Here is a 13,522-nt window from a genome sequence, read left to right as displayed (position 1 = left end):
CTGTTTCTAGAATGATAAAACATTCCTCTGGTGGTACTTCCAGGTCTGGAAGATTTTTAACCAAACTTTTGATCTTTCGGATCAGCTCCCAGTCTTGCTCGTTAAACCTCTTCTCACCAGTCGGGCTTGTTTTGGCATAGAGTGGTCCCAGGAGTTTTCCCAAATTAGGGATATAATTACGGGCGTAATTTAGTATACCTAGCCACGATCTTAGACCTTTCTTTGTGGTGAGATTTTCCTCTTGGTACTCTGTGATTCTTTTGATGATGTGGGGCTGTAGCTTAATTTTTAAGTTTCCCAAGATTGCCCCAAGGAATTCTATCTCTTTGACCGCCACCTTCATCTTTGATGGGCTTAGTACCAGGCCATGTTTCTGACAGATTTCCAACATTTAGGCCAGGTGCCTAGCGTGGTCTTTCTCGTTTTTCGAGAATATTAGAATATCGTCAATGTATATTACGATAAATTCTCCCGTACCTTTGAAACATTCGTCCATTTTTCTCTGAAATACTGCGGGTGCGTTTTTTAATCCGAATGGCATTGCTAGCCATTCATATAGTCCGTCGGGAACCCAAAAGGCGGTCCACTCAATTGAGTCAGGATGCATGGCTACTTGGTGAAATCCTGATTTGAGGTCAAATTTTGAGTAAATTTTGCTATTACTGACCTTTCGTAGGATGGTGTTTATTCCTGGTAGGCTATACTGGTCCTTTTCCGTGATGTCATTCAGCCTTTTGTAATTGAATACCATCCTTTCCTTGCCCTTTTTTTTCCACTCCGGTGTCTGGGTCTACTGTTGTTCCGGAGTTGACTATTATGGCAGTTGTGCGATGTCTGCTCTTGCTTGGCCTTATTACTCCAATCTTTAGAAGGGCGTCTATGTGTTTAGAGAAAGCCTCCTTTGCTCGTGGTATAAGATGCTTAAGGGGCTTGTCTTCTACTACGAAGTCTGGGTTTTTAATCTCTAGTTTGCATATAATTTTGTTCTTTTCCCAGTGTTTTAGGGGGTCTTCCCCTATGTATCCCTGGGCCTTCAGCTGATTCAGTAGGCCTCCGAACCTTTCTTTGATCAGGTTACTGCCTTGCTGAGCTGCGGAGAAGAGGACAGATTCCTGGATCTGGATATACTCATCCTCTTCAAGATCCAGTTCTTCTATTGCTGCTGATACTGGGACATAGGGTAGCGTGTTGACTGTAGTAAGATTTTTGTAGAAAGTAACGGTGTTACCTTCTATCCTTACTCCTCCTTGCATGGCCCGTATGAAGTTGCACCCTATTATCATTTGGATATCGTCTCCCAGCTTCATTGTGAAAGCATATGTATAGGGGATCCTGAATGTGTTATCCCCTATAGTCATCTTGCCACCTTTTAGTTTTTTGTTGGCCGTTGTCTTGGATGTTATCCCGCTGAAATGTATAATGTAGGGATTTTCCTCCATTGCTGCTTTTGGTATGGAATTTTCATCTATGCAGTAGGTCGTGGCTCCTGTGTCTAATATGGCATTTATCTTAAAGGAGGGGATACTTGGGATTTCAATTCGTACCTCTAGGTTGAAGAACATGTTTTTGGCTTTTCTGGATCCTCCTGTTTCCTTTGTTTCTATAGATAAAGCCTTATGTGTTTCTTCGGCCAGTAGGACGAACATTTCTTCATTTTCCTCCGCTTCTTTTGTCCTAAGCTCTTGTATTTCTTTTAGTAAATCAGCTTTCTCTAACCTTAGTCGATCAATTTCCATTGCCTCTCCTTCCAACTGATCATACCTTTTCTTCCATTCGCATATCTCATGCTGTAACTGGAGGTTTTCTTGGGCAGTTGCTATGGCTTGTATTTGTATTTCTTCTAATTCCTTTGCCTTCTGTTGTTCAGATTCTACAGCCATCTTCAGTCTTCTGATTTCTGCTTCACAATGGTTAATGTAATCTTGCTATTGTTGAAGCAAATTCTTGGGCTCATACCTCGGTGGTTCCTCGGTCATTACTAGGGTTCTTTTTCTGAAATAATAGATGCTGCACATTCCGCATGAAGTAATTTCACATAGAGGGCAGTGCCTCCTATGCCTCCTTTGGGTTGTCCTTTTGCAGCAATTACATATTTTCATGCTGGCTGGTAGTTCCGTGTTAATTTCCCATATATGTTTGCATTCGGCTTGTGTTTGGGAGACTTGCACCCGGGCCCTATATCCCGTGTCAGGCCCGATCCACCAGGTTCTGCTATCTTCAATGAGGGCAAATATTCTATGAGTAAAGGAATGGATACCATGCTGTAGACTTTCCACATCTTCTCCCTCAGAGATGGAGTAAATTGCATCGCTTTGATTCTCTCCTTCTTGTACTGATAGGATTTCATAATCATCTGGGAGGTCAAGCTGTTCGAACATGGCTACCCTTTTAATATTTTTGCGATCATTGGGGCATTCCCTTGCAAAGTGCCCTTCTTCCTCGCATAGGTAGCATTTGCACTTCTTGTTTCTAATCAAGTGCTTCCTTTTCTCAATTCTAGCATGGGAGGAGTGTGGTTTTCCTTTGTAGGTTGTTGATTTCCTTACGCCATACCTTCTTTCTGGTTTATTGTAGTATCCTGGAATGGGAATTTCGCTGCAAAAGGATAGATCTTTAAGGCCCTTCTGAAAGTCGCGTCCTTGCATTCTGCCTCTAGGTATTTGTTTCAAATGCCTCCTTGATCCTTTTGCCTAGTTCTCCAGGCATTTTAGACCATAATTTCTCTGAGAGTTCTGGGCTTGTGAATAGCCTTCCTGTTTTTGATGCAAGCCTCATATAGTCATTTAGGAATTGAATAATATGTTTGAGGTTTGTGCATGATAACCTTTCAAGGTCCCGGTAGGCCTCTTCTTGTGATGTGGTGGATCCTTGGAAGGAGTCTTCTAAAATAAAAATTGTCCTCAGTTGTGAGAGGATGTTTTGTGTTCCTCCTGAACCATCCGCGTTGGCCATTAATAACTGGTATTCTTCAGCATACGCCATCCGCCATTGGATCCATGCTAGTTTTTCTACTTCACCAAGCAGATTTTCGATAAACTCCATTTTGGCTTGGGGATCGGTGAATCTTTGTAGGGAGACCAAATTCTTTGTTATTGACTCCCATCTCATAAATACTTCCTCAAACATCCCAAGTTGGGATGGGATTATGAACATCACCCCTTGTTGTTGAAATGCTGACGGGAGATTCCATGCTTCAGACAGGTCTTTTGATTTAAACCTTGGCTGCCTGGAGTAGCCTTCGTACGCAGGCTTCTGGCTTGTTGATTCTATGTTTACTGCTGGGGGGTAGTTGGCTGGTCCCATTGTTGAGTCGGTGGGTGGTTTGTAATTTGATACTGCCACGATGCATATACCCGTTGAGATAATCTAGCCAGGTGGGGGTATTCCATCTCTAGATCTTCTTCCAATCCGGCTGTAACCACTTCCTTTTGGTATTTTTGAGGGTATGGTAATTCCCCTCCATCTTCAGAAACGTCAACTTCCTGATAAGAATTTAGATATTGACGTAATTCATTAGCTTCATCTTCGCTGTGGTCAGATAGTTGAATGCTGACGGCTATGGTGTGGTTCCGAATCTCTTCTTCATCACTGAGTGCCTCGTCGTCTGCGTTATTATAGTTGATTCGGCTGGATGTTGATGCAGCTTTGTAGGTGTCGAAACTTATGGATATCCTTCCATCAATAAGGTTGCGACTCCTTATTTCTGCAGGCTGCATTAGTACCATAATCTGGGTTGGTCGAATAACCCAGTCTCTGCCACGTAGCTCAACTGTGGAGTACCTTCTTCCGGGGAGTGCCCGGACACCATGGCTTGTTAGGTAGTCCACCACCCTTGATATTTCATGCGCGAAGACGACATTCGGGGTATTTGAAAGTCGCCCCACCATGCCTCGTGTGATTAGCAGATTTGCTTCACCATCCCGCCATGTGTCGTAGCCTCTAGCGAGGATTGATAGTTGGATATTGTGAAAAAAATCCCTAATTGTCATCATTATATCTGGGATCACGTAGACCAGTTGGCAACCTTATTGACTAAAAAAACCTAATTACGAGGACACGTAGACCAGTTCATTAACTCTGATACCATACCAAAAGCAGTTCATTAGCTAATTGTCATCATTATATCTGGGATCACGCTGTCCTTAGCTAATGAACCTTATCTGATACCATACCAAAAGCAGTTCATTAGCTAATTGGAACATTGCTGCAAGCTGAAAATATAATTGATAATATCATTAAAATTGGTTCGATATCAGTTTAAAGTTGATCTGTAAAATCTTCTTTATCCTATATACCCAAAAGACTCAAATGGGAACTGCCATTGAAGACTGTCAATAGTAGAAAGCAACCTAAAGACATAACAAATTGTTCTTTAGATGAGGGTTAACGCCTTCAATCATTCATGATAGACAACTAATAAATATTAACTAAATAACATCCTTGAAAAACTATTTAATAGTAAAGCATCATGATCTAATTCGTATGTAAGACACTTCCGATGGAAAAAAGACCAAAGACAACAATATCAGCTAGAGACAAAAAAGCTGTGTGCACATTTGATGAATTTATATGTTACAATGTAGGATTAGCTACTCCCAATATCAGCTTCCAATAGAATTATTGAATATGTAAATATATTGTCATTTTCTTTGATATTTCAGCATTGAACACCCACAGTAACAAAAGCTAGTGTTAAAATTCATGTTCTAAACATTTATATTACATCGTATGTTTATTGGACGATGTCAATAGATTTTGGTTCAGTGCTAGTTGCACTTCATGGGTATACATACTATAAAGAAAATTACCTTGTGACCTCCAAAAGGCTTGACTATTACATCAGGTGATTCCTACAACCATTAGGAACCAAGATCATTACTTAAAATATTGTTTGAACCAACACATACCTACACAATATTTACCTCTCCATCTAAGTAACAATGATGAAGCATATAGTTTTTACTGCCGTGGATAAATCATTTTTTTCAATAACATCGGGTGGTATTGGCTGATAACAATCTGATAGATTATCAAAATTGGTATGAGAACAGCATCTAAATCCATGAAGAAGACCACTCGATCATTGGAGAAAAAAAGTATAAGATATGAGCAGTGACTCCTAGCAAAATGAATGAAACTAACACACAGGATCTTCTAACCTATAATTGTCTTATTGTCTCTAAGCTTCAAATATGAATGCATACATAACATCTTGTCAAAGTGGTTCACATAGAATTGATTCCAAAACTTTTTGAGTCAAGGTAAAAGCTTCAAATAAACCTGTCAAGAGGGAGAAACAGAGGGTTAAAAATTGCTAGCCAATGTACAGGACTGCACTAATCTGATGCTTGATTAACAGAATTGATGCAATTTCCATTCAGAATATGATGTAATTGATATGAAATATACAGACATGGAAGCATGTGCATATTTCAAACTTCTGATAGTAAATATCGTCCACGAGAACAACAGAATAAGGAAAATAAAACTGTTTCTGATTACTAACAGCAGTGGAAGAAGCATACACCATTTTTTAGACTAATCAATGCCAATATGTATGGACAAAAGCTGACGACTTAGTGGGACTTAGCAATGTCTTTGCTGAGTTGCAGAAGGAGAACCATCAATTTGTCTACATCCAAACATCCAAGCCCATCATCCAATGGGAGTTTCCCATGCAAAACTCTTCAGTTATATTGTCTAGGTGTTGCTGACAGAAAACTCTACAGTTATCCTAGAAGCTTACTACTTAAAGCATCCTTGTGTTACAATATGAGCTGCACTCATTTTCGGACTTAGATTATGTTATAAAAAACTTAGAGCTAACAATAAATTTTCCTTTTATTTAACTATAACTTAAAGAAGCAATTAAACCCTATAAAGTTCAAAAGTAGAGCAACCTTTTGGTCAGGTATATCAAGCAATTTTACTATAAGCAAAGAGTTGAAAAGATTATCAATGCATGAACCATAGGTCACAAGACCCCATACCTTTACACATATATAATGTAGATATTTTCACACCTGCAATGGAATTCCTTAACACAAGCATAAAATTGGTCATAAATTTCTAGGACATTGAAATTAAACAAATGAAAATATAGTTTTTTCCATAACCAAGGAACTCTTTGTGAAAGGAATAATAAAACCTAATTAATCATCAACACTGGAACAACATAAGTAAAAGGTTATTGATCATAAATGAGTTCATTTGCAGACAAACTACCAATAGCCATCCTAGGAAGAAAAGGTGATACAAGACCTAGTAGAATAAAGAACCATATAAAATTTATACTATAACATAAAGCATGTTTATGTCATCATCTACCAATTCAAAATTATTGTGAGGTCTACTGCATTTGCATCTTTCTCATACCAACTTCTAAGTGTGTTCAAATTGATAATAACAGACGAATGCTCCACCAAGGTCATTTGGCCTCCAATTATTAGCAATTTTAATGTTACTTACTGGAAGATTTAAGAAAGTTCATAAACTGAATTTTAGTGGGAATTATCTAAAATTGTTTGAAGAATTAATAGATCAAAATAAAACAAAATTGAGATGAAAAGAACAATTGATGGCCTTTTGGTGTTTTAGTACACTTTCTCTAAGGTGATAACTGCCCCCACTCAGCATTACAAGTTTTTGAGATGGAAAGAACAAGATTGATGGGCTTATGGTGAATTGGTACACTTTCTTTAAGGTGTTAACTGCCACCAGTCAGTATTACAAGTTTCTGATATAGAACTCTTTGGTGCCATCCGCAAGTCATCGATTGAATACTTGAATCATTGTTCCCCAAGCATGTATTGTTCATCAAAAAGTCGTATTAACATTTTCTTTACCAAAGAACTCCTTAATCCATTGACAGGTTGCTAAGCCTAAAAAGATTCACAAACACTAACAATTCCCCCAAAAGCATCCAAGATAAACCCCTCACACCAGAAAGAAATCAGAGAAGAATGATCCACAAGATCCTTCAAGAATCGTTTATGTAGCATCTTACTCCTAGTTTCATTCATACCCTACATGCATGACTAAAGTAGGATATCATATTTTCAAGTTTCATTATTGATCGATAAGAGTGCAACGGAAGGCATGCAATTTTAAAATTAAAACATACTAATTTACTAATCAAAATCATAAGGCTTTTGCTTTACATAATATTTTTGACACATGTACATGATTATAACATCTAACCAAAGAAAAACATAAATATAACATATTTAAAATTTATACACAAAATTCCCACAGGTCATCGTTTAGATCTACGCTAGCATGGGCTTGCACGTGTTTACTTTCCTGCCCAATCACTTGGATTGGGAACTAGTATCCTTATATGCAAATTAGAGTCTCCAGTAAGTAATTACTCAGTAAGTATAAGTCTTCAAAGCTTGATTCAGGTGAACATGCATCATGTTATGTATACAACATTTCAAAATCATTAGTATAAGATATTTAACGGTAAACCCCTCATCCTATGACTTATTTAGCAAGCATAACCCTATAACATAGCATATGCAAAATAAAGAGTTAAAATTCTACATAGAAATAATTCGAAATGCTTATATGCACATGTAGTAAGCATGGTGAACTCACAAAGTTCTACACCTCATATTATAACATATACGTATACTTTCACACCGTATGTCATCATAATATATACGTGCACTCCCACACTCCATGTCATAATATATACATGCACTCCCACACTATACGTCATAATACATACGTGCACTCCCACAACGCACGTCATAATATATACATACACTCCCACACCACACGCCATAATATATACATACACTCCCACAATGCACGTCATAATACATATGTGCACTCCTACACTGCACGTCATAGAATATACGTGCATTGCATGTCGTAACATACTCATGCACTCCCATACCACACGTTATAGAAAACAAGTACATGCCCACACCGCATGTCATCATATATGCATACATACAAGATATTTTTATCGCAATTCATATATTTTTATGCTTATAAAATATATACATTCACATCTAGCTTATGACTAGCTCATGGCGATTATATCAGTGGAAACATACTTTCTAAAATATCTTATGCATATGATAATTTATATGACTACTATTTTGCAATGAATTAAACTTATACATTAAACTAAAAAATGAAGATACCAATAAAAGAACATGTTCCTTAATAATCGAGGATGCTAGGGAGCGATACTCCTATCAAATTGAGAGCATAGAGTCACAAAATGCCTTAATTAAGAACCTTACATCTTGAATTGTTGATTTATAATAATTTATTACAATAATTTATAGAAAAAGTTCGATAAAATCCCTCATAAAATAAACTATACTAAACCTAAAAATTTATCTAAATTTGACCATTAAATTTTCCAATAATTCACTCTATAATCAAATGAACTAGCTAGTATCAATCAAACCATCACAAAATTCTATGAAGAAATTTTACTTCACTATTATAGTTGACCAAATGATCTTGGATTATCATGAAATTTTATAAAAAATTAGGAGATATATAAAACTAAATACACACCAAATTTCAACTTAAAACGAAATCACTTAGAGGCTAAACTACATTCCTAATTCAATTAGTAACACCTATTCTATTTGTTGAAACTGGGTTGGGATTATTTGAACCTCATATCTTGGTGTACAGTAGTGGTATTCATTCAATTTCAAATTTCACAGAACCCGACAGGAATCTTTTAAAACATATCAAAAGGTTAGAGCCTAATCATATTCCTAAGAGGTCTAATTCAACTCAAATAGAACCCCTTCTCAGAAAATAGGGGATTCTAACTATCTCAGATTGGAACAATCATAACTCGATGCATTAGTCTTAGATTAAGGTCATGCTAGACCATAAGAGAATCATCCAAAACATACCCAAAAATTAAAGATACATTCAAAGTCTAGGTTACTCAAAAGCAGCTGAAAAGATCAGTTTATAATCTGTAAAACTGAAACCCTAGATATAGCAAGGGAAGAATTAGATTTCTCTTACCTCAATCTTCGATAGAGCTAGGGTTTCCTAGCTTCCATAAAAGAATGGTTGAAGAATGAGAGAAATGATAGTGGGTTATCCGATTGGTAAAGAGGATGAGGCTAAAATAAGGTAGAGGTGCTTAAGAGGTTGCCTTGAAGTCTAGGATTCAATCCCATTAGATCTCATTTCAAGCTTTTCTTTTCTTTTCTTGTTTTACTAAAATAATGTAATGTTGCAACAACTTTCATTAAGTTTAATTTGGTTTGACAAAGATAACATTTTTGGTTCAAACTCATCCTTCAATCTCACTTATGTATCTCAACATTTAGTATAATACTCCTCTTTGATTTGCATCTTCATTTAATTTTTCATTACTCCATCCATGCCAAAGTAGCTTATGATCCTCCACAAACTTAATGTATAAAACTTGAACTTCCTTACGTTAATCATAGTCAAACTCATTCAAGCATTGAGATTCACTTAAGGCCTATGACTCTTGATGAGATCCTATATCAGGGACAATTATCAAGTAACTTTATGATCTATTATATGCAATGGAATACTCTTGTTTTATGGCATGATCCGGATGAATATGGTGAGTTGGCGGGGGAATACGATACACATTCCTTGCCAAAAATTGATGCTCGATGCAATAGTGTGCAATCCAAGTGGATTAGCCATTATGGTATCCCATGTACTTTAAGCAAATGATATAACACTATATTCAAAAGATTTGAGCATTTTCACTTGTTCAAAATACATGTTTAGACGAAAACAAAAGTTCATTATGTTAATAAAAGGCAATTCATCTCAAAGACTCAAACATACTTGATTGATAAATCAATCAAACCATGTAGTAGTTTAATATTTTTACTTCTAAAAATCATTATTTCAACCAAACCATCAAGTAGTTCAAAGTTTTAGTTCAAGAATTCAATTTTTGATACCCTCGGTAAATGGTATATGAGCTAGAATGAAATATAGACATTAAATAAACATTCCTAAAGGTACTTTGGATGTCCAATTCTCAAAAAAGGCTAAGAAGATTTTTAGTCTAGATCATGATAAATAAGGTACAAAGTAGAGCAAAGTAGAGCTAGGACCATAGATATATAGATTGTCAACCCAAATAGGACAATGAAAGAGAACATCGCAAAGTAGATTCGACAATGTAGAACTATGTGTCCAAAATAATGCAAATTAGGTGGTGATTCTATGATATATATATCATAGAATCACCACCTAATTTGCATTCTTAGGGGCACCTGGTTCTACATTATATATATGTACATACATATACATATATATATATATATATATATATATGTATATGTATGTATATATATATATATGTATATGTATGTATATATATGTATATACATATATATATATGTATATACATATATATATATGTATATACATATATATATATGTATATACATATATATATATGTATATATATATATACACATAGAATCGCCACCTAATTTGCATTATTTGGGACACCTAGTTCTACATACATACATACATACATATATGTACATGTACATGTACATATATGTGTGTGTGTGATTGTGTGGATCTTACAAAATTGATAAAAGATTGAGTGTGAATGTAGTATTCTCAATTAGTTCACATGAGATCTTAGTTTGTAAATATTATAACCATAGTGCACTATCCAAGTGCTCTTTTTCCAAGTACAAGTTGACATGGTTTCAAAACACTGACATTTTAGACATATTACAATGAGCTTTACTATTCAGTTCGACAATAATTGATAAATCATAAAAATATAAATTAAAATAAAATTTGAAATCAATTAAAGAATAATAAATTTTGATTGGGATCATAAAGATCTAAGTAACAATAATATTCGATAATGTTTTATCATAAACATCATCACTATATAGTTTTGCTGTTCGCCTTAGTGTATTGTTACAAATCATGGGACACTAAATTCAACATGCAAAAAAGATTTATGATGGAAAAGTAAATTATGTGAAAGTTTAGATATGCCAAATCCTTTATCATTGAATAATTGCACATCATCTGACTTATTTGTAACTATTATTCAAATGATAAAATATTAGGAATAAAGCACAAAATAAGAAAAATCCAAAGACTGACTTTTGCAGGAGGGTTAAGCATATCAGAGAGATTTGTGAGATTATTAAACTCAAAATCCCTGGAAAATTAAAACAGGAAGCTTCAGCTAAAATCAGAAATTATCAACATAGAACAGTCATTTACCTTCAATAAGGTCTAACAAGATCAGACTTTTATTGCCATAAAATTCATGATTTGCCAAATGATGTATGGAACAGAACCACTCAGACTATTATTCTCAAGCCACCTGCAAAACACAATAAAATACTAATATAGTGTTTGTTACAGCACAGCAAGTCTCCAAGTTGCAACACTGACTCTGCAGGATTTTAAAGTGGAGAATTAGGAACATAGCAGGAAAAAAAAAACTCTTGAGATCAATAAATAAGGAACATACCATAACGTGGTTCTATATTAATTGCCTATGTCGACGGAAGAAACTAAATTTTTTGTTATATGAGAAAAACCAATACAATAAATATCTGTCCCAAATTAACCCAAACCCCAGTCTTAAATTTCTTATATACTCAAATAAAATTCTTCTTTAAAGCCTCTCTAGATCAACTAAGAATACACAAGAGTACTGAAGTATCTTCAAAATATCTTCTTCTATACCTCTCGGACTCCTCCAACTAGTTTGAATCTAAGTACTATTACTAAACTTTGGAAGACTAACAGGAATCATATTACTCAACAAAGCAACCATTCAAAAAAAGGGGAAAAGGGATGATTTCTGGAAAAATAAGCTCAAGTGACACTTATATAAATGTTGACTATCTCACCGCATTCTCATACAAGGTGCTAAAAGAAATTAAATCAATGGTAAGATTTTTACAGCATCAGTAACAACTTATTGGGACTGCACTAATACTGAACGAACCTGAAGATGATGCATAAAAAAATTAATGACATATTTAGCATACAAGATTCTTTTGCTTTATGAACTTTTTTTTATGGATAAAAATGTAAAAAAGATTAGAATAATTAGGATAAAAATAATTCCCAGTTTACGGACACAAAATCTTAACACATCAAACTGAAAACAATATAATGAACAAATAGACCCATTGAGGCTACTACCTTACAATGAAGGCGGCCAAAATGGATCACATGCATACTAATGCATCATATAAGATGCCGAAAGAACTGAAAAATTGTGCCTAATAAAACATAGAAGCTCAATGCATTTTATTTAACCAAAAACAAAATACCGAAGGGAAGCTGCGTAACTAGGGTTGCGAATCTCCACTCACAGGGAGGTTGAGATAGGTAAATAGAAGGTTGAATCTATAGGAACGAAACAGTCTGAAGATTCCGAAGCAAGAAGCGGAGAAATGCGAACGATTAGGGTTTACGAGAGGAAAAACTCATCGGAATAAAAAACAAGATAACAAATCGATTCTCTAACAGCCTCCAAATCAAAATCCATCGAGATTGTACCTTTACAAGCCGACTCGGACACTTGAACACGGCGATCAAGCAGGAATGGCCGTATGTTCCGTAAGACGAGAGCGCGCTTGTAGGCGAGCACGGAACAACGGCGCTCCAACAATGCCTATCTGAGATCGTCTACTTTGTGAAACTATCCCGGTAATTAGACCATGACGCCATAAGTGACCCGGCCCAACTCCTTGATGGTATCGAGGACGCGCATGTTTGCCTCGGGGGAGGAGGCCTAATTGCGCGTAAGAAATATTAAAAATATATCACGTGGACGGGTGCGACGCGTCACACGTGGATTACCGATCACACTAAAATATTTAATCTTAATTCTTCATTAAAAATTTATATAAATCGAAAAAATTATATAAAATTAATAATTAAAAATATAATAAATTTATATTTTTATTATTTTTATTTATAATTTTTTTAAATATATTACTTAAAAAATAACGAGAATTTAGATTAAATATTTTATTTTTTATATAGATCATAATATTATTTTTTAAAATATAAAGATCAAAATATTAATTATGGTTAATTATAAGGGTAGATGACCACTCCATGGACTCTAATAAGTGCGAAGCTTCATTTAAGAGAGAAAAAAAGAAAAAAATTCAAAAGTAAAATATATTAAATTTTCCCGCTCCGAAATATCTTCTTTCCCATCCCTTTCACTCGTAAAAAAAAAAAAAAAAAACGTTTCGTTTACTCGCAAAGGAAGCACGGGGCCACCGTTTCGTAGGTTGCCGAGAATGGAGGTAAACAAATTGGGTTGTATAGTCGGGCTCCAAATTATAAAACCAGTCGATAGAATCTGCGCTTCGCATATGCCTTCCCTCCTCTCTTCCCCAACAAGACCAGAACTCTTTTCACAGACGTACCTGTTTTTTAATTGGAGATTGTAACAAGAATGGGCGGGACACACCGAGGCAATAGGTGGTTGGTGAAAGCGTGTGTCGAGAACTGAAATGCAACGTAT

General features: G+C 35.5%; 1 long non-coding RNA gene across 2 annotated transcripts; it reads right to left on the bottom strand.

The window, feature by feature from the left end:
- Positions 1–4,626: 4,626 nt before the first annotated feature.
- Positions 4,627–12,755, bottom strand: LOC135619315 (uncharacterized). Of its 2 annotated transcripts, XR_010489371.1 has the most exons (5): positions 12,541–12,755; positions 11,245–11,347; positions 5,160–5,280; positions 4,923–5,019; positions 4,627–4,850 (listed from the first exon to the last, which is right to left on the bottom strand). It is a non-coding gene; the product is annotated as an uncharacterized LOC135619315 (long non-coding RNA). The 2 variants fall into 2 exon arrangements; XR_010489370.1 differs by having other exon boundaries at positions 4,628–4,850; positions 4,923–5,280.
- Between the last annotated feature and the right edge of the window lie 767 nt (positions 12,756–13,522).

This window comes from Musa acuminata, chromosome BXJ2-8 (genome assembly GCF_036884655.1).
Source record: "Musa acuminata AAA Group cultivar baxijiao chromosome BXJ2-8, Cavendish_Baxijiao_AAA, whole genome shotgun sequence".
Taxonomy (NCBI): Eukaryota; Viridiplantae; Streptophyta; class Magnoliopsida; order Zingiberales; family Musaceae; genus Musa; species Musa acuminata.
This window is presented reverse-complemented; position numbering and strand designations above follow the sequence as displayed.